The 4595-nt window shown below is 34.5% G+C and overlaps 1 pseudogene; it reads left to right on the top strand.

Moving 5' to 3' along the window:
- Window positions 1-1079: 1079 nt before the first annotated feature.
- LOC140431736 (heterogeneous nuclear ribonucleoprotein H-like) lies at window positions 1080-2469 on the top strand (annotated as a pseudogene).
- The last annotated feature ends 2126 nt before the right edge of the window (window positions 2470-4595 follow it).

Here is a 4595-nt window from a genome sequence, read left to right on the forward strand (position 1 = left end):
GAAACAACGTTTGAAGCGTCCGGCAATCTTAAATGTCAATTACGCAGGCGAAATCAATTTTAAATAAAATTTGTATTAACTCGACGACAAAAATTCAATATTTTTTAATCAGAGTATCTTATCAATAAAAATAAAAATCCGTTTTAAAGGTGCAGAGTGCAGCTTTCCTATGAAATTTTTGTGTTTTGCCGCAAAAAGTCAGTTTTTACAAAGGAGTTAAAAGAATAAACGTTAAAATAAACAATTTTATTGATCAATGGTGGTGGAATTTTCATTGCTAGAGCCTAATCTTTAAAAGCTATTACATGAAATTTCGATTTTAAGTTTTGACAACAAATATAAAGTATTTGAAATAGACCTAAAAAACGCAGAATTTTAGTAAAAAAACGGCTGATACGGCTCTTAATGCATATTTTATAGAAAATTGAGCAGTGTATTTTGAATGATAAATACTTAATATTTACATACTGTCACTGTCACAAATCTTAAAATTTGGCAGTGACAAAAAATAGCTCCACATGCTAGCAAAGAACTAAAAGCAAGAATTGTAACCAAATTAGAAGATGGTTGGTCACTATCTGCAGTACCATTGTAACGTAAGCAAAACAACAGTTTTAAATATTAATAAAAGATGGAGAGAACAAGAAACTCTCGAACGAAAGCAAGGTTCTCGAAGACCAAAAATATCTACCGCTCATGAAGATTGGAGAGATCAGAAGAGAATCCTTTTGAAGATGCGAAAGCTGCAAGAACTAAGTCACTGTTTTTGGGAAGAAAGACAACAACTTAGCGCATAATTAAAGCTTCGCGTCTTAAGTACCGGACTGCAGCAAAAAAAAAACAAGTTTTAACAGCTTAACAGAAGCAATAACACTTTTATTTGCTTTAAACCATCAGCTACAAAATCAGGATTTTTGGGAAAGGGTAATATTTACAGATGAGAAAATTTTTCAATCTTCTAAAAAGGGCAAAATTTCGTTGTATAGATCTGATGATAATACAATCTATTGGAATTCTTGCATAATTCATTTGCATTATAGAGAAATAAAAAATACTGCAAATAAAATAATACAAAATGTACAGTAATAGCAACGAGTAATTTAATATACATATATTTCGGTTTTAGCTAAAAATGTCTTCAATCGGCGGTGATAACGATGATGCATACATCGCAAAGTTGCGGGGTTTGCCTTGGTCGGCGACTACAGATGATATTCTTAATTTTTTTGACGATTGCAATGTTTTGGACGGAACAGACGGCGTACACATGACTACATCTAGAGAAGGACGGCCTAGCGGTGAAGCTTTCGTTGAATTCGAAACTGAAGATGATTTAGAGACAGCTTTGCAAAAGGATAGAAAACACATTGGGAATAGGTACATTGAGGTTTTTAAGGTGAACAAGGCTGAAATGGAATGGGTGGTAAAACGGTGGTAAATAAATAAATAATAAATAAAAGTAATTCGCCTCGGGGCGAAGTTCTGGGGAGGCGTATGTTCAGTTTGTTAACCGAGAAGTCGCAGAGAAAGCTCTGCTGAAACATCGAGAAAAGATCGGACACAGATATATAGAAATTTTCCGAAGTAGCTTGTCTGAAGTGGTCACCGAGATGAGTTTTCAAGGAAACTTCATGGGAGTTTCGGGAAGACGTATGGGCGGCGGGTCCAGCATGTTCAGTTCCAAACCAGGCCCATACGATTGAGACCCGCGGTACGGTGGCGGCGGCGGTGGTTGCTTTGGTAGCTCCAGAGGATCGCGCAGTTTCAAAGATTACGGTAGCTACCACCGGCCCTCACCTTGGAGCAGCAGTCAGCGTAATGGTGGCGATATGGGTTCTAGAAGTAGCTAAGATTCTTGGGGCGGCAGCGGCGGTGGTGGAGGCGGTGCTGGCGTGCATTGCGTGCATATGAGAGGCTTGCCTTTTAAAGCGAATGAACATGACATTGCTGATTTTTTCAAGCCTGTGGTACCAATTTTCGTTCGAATGATTCAAGACTCCTCTGGACGAGCTTCGGGGGAAGCTGACGTAGAATTCGTCAATCACGAAGACGCTGTTAGAGCCATGAGCAAGGACAAAGGTCACATGCAACACAGATATATCGAGTTGTTCCTGAACTCGTCGGGAGGACAAAAGCAACGGTGGATTCTCGTATGGAATTGGTCGAAGACGAATGTAAAGATCAGTTCCCTTTTTTTATCATGCACACAGAGCCAGTAGAATATCAGTTTGACTGTAGATTCGAATTAATAATTCTCTTTTGTTGTGGTCCGTTGATAAGTTTTCTTTTCGAATTGTTTTGGTCCCTCGTAGCCATATAATGACGTGATAACTCATTGCACTCTATACGACACTTGAAATTAGTAAATACATTAAGAAAGTAGTCAGACTTATAGGCTTTTGTACTTAATGTTGATAATATTTTATAAATGATCAAGTAAGAGCGGAAAAAGTGACATTTTTTTTTTTTTTTCGAAAAATGACTCTGATTTTTATATTTGTCTTTCAACGAGCTAGTTAGCGGGACCAAGTAGATAAGATACGGTAAACCCTTTAGATATTCTACTGGCCAATGCCAATTTATCACTTAATTTAATCGCCTTTGGTGCAGTATTTTTTATTTCTCTGATGATAATAGATTTAATGCTCTATATGTTAATAGATATCGAGCAGCTGGTCATTTTAGCGCCAATGTAGGAGGATTGATTTCATCTAGAGAAATATGAATGATATGGCGTACTGATGGCAGGTTTTTTGGGCAGACTTATTTGAATATTTTAAAAAACATCCTGTTTCCCAGTATACAACGGTTTTATCCAGAAAATAATGTTATACTCCAAAAAGATAATTGTCGTGTTCACACTCCAAATATAATAAACCAATGGCTCCAGAATAACAACATCGAAACCTTACCATGCCCCAGCTACAGTCCAGATTTAAACCCAATCGATAATATGTGGAGGGTTATTATAAAACGGTTTTTATCGGCGTAATTTTATACCTAAAAATGCTGATGAGCTGTGGCAGGGTATACAAAAGGTTTTGGGAAGAGCTCTCTGAAGAAGACAATTTCATCGTTCCTTGCACGCAGATGAACCGAAGACTACAAGCTGTTAAAAATACTGATGGAGATATTACAAAATATTAATTTTATTTTTACATACCTAAATTTAGTATAGTTTCGGTCTTCCAGACCCTCGCTTTCTTGCGAGAGTTTCTTCTTCCCCCCATTTTTTTATTGATAGAAAAACTGTGGTTCTGCTTATGTTAATATGTTTTGCTACCTTTGGTAGTGCCCGGTTATCTTTTAATTTGGTTCCAATTCTTGCTTCATTTTATTTATAGTTAAGTTGTTTGTTTTATTCCTTAACAACAATAAAAATAATAACAACAACCCTATTTTATGTAAAAACTATCATTTATATACTCTTTATAAAATGCAGGAATTCAAAATATTATCAAAATTTAGATATTAATAATTATTACAATTTATGAATTAACATATGTATTCAATTTTTTGTTTGTTTATTTGAAAATTTGTCTGTCATAATAAATATACTATAATGTCCGACCAATCAAGTACACAGCTCAAAATGATCAAATTTTATTAAGACTCGTGTCAGTTTTTTTAGGAACTAGCTTTACTATCCAAAATATATAATTTTAAATATTTTAGATCGTTTGTAATGTGAAAAATAAATTCAGCGTTTTTAGGCATATTTCAAATGCCTCACATTTGTTACCAAAACTCAAAACTGAAATTTGATGTTTAAGGTTTTCAAAATTAGGATTTAACAATGGAAATTACATAGTGACCGTTAAATGAAAGTAATAAATTTTATTAATCTTATGAGAATAATAAAAAATGGCAAAAGTCGCGCAACGTTTATTTATTTAATACCTTTATAAAAACTGTTGATTTTTATCGATACGATACTTCGATCAAAAGATGTCGAATTTTAACCGTCAATTTAATAAAACTTTTATTTAAAATTGATTTCGCATGCGTAACTGACATTCAATATCGCCGGTCGCTTCAAGCGTTGTTTCTGAGAGATCGGTCCATCCAAATAAAAAGTTCTAATAAACATTTTTGTTTAGAATTATCTCAGATACATTTTTTATTTAAAGTATTTTTTTCTACGACGTACAGGTTCTTGGTAAATCGATTTTTTTCCCGTTTTCTCCTCTACGAGTGGACGTTTAAGAGGGAAGTAGTACACTTTTTGGATCTTTTTTGGAGTCCCAAAATTAAAATTCTCGGCAAAATTCAGTAAAATCATCCATAAGTCAATTTATAGGCGAAGTTTTGGATGTATGTAGTTTGTACTGCCCTAAAAGATTTAACATTGTTTACTTAAACGAGGTATTGCGGTAATACATACATCTACATTCTCAGTTTTATCTTTATCGGCCATTGCATTGCTTTTCAGTGCATGGACTTCACCCTTTTTCCTATTTTCGCTGTCTTTCCTTTTGCTTACTTGATTTACCGCTACTCCACCTTTTTTTTAAATTGGTCGTACAAATTGGAGTCATTTCCTGATATTTTGTAAAGTTGCAGCAAAAATTGTAGCAATATTGCCATTTATTAAG

This window comes from Diabrotica undecimpunctata, unplaced genomic scaffold (assembly GCF_040954645.1).
Source record: "Diabrotica undecimpunctata isolate CICGRU unplaced genomic scaffold, icDiaUnde3 ctg00001098.1, whole genome shotgun sequence".
In the NCBI taxonomy this organism is placed as follows: domain Eukaryota; kingdom Metazoa; phylum Arthropoda; class Insecta; order Coleoptera; family Chrysomelidae; genus Diabrotica; species Diabrotica undecimpunctata.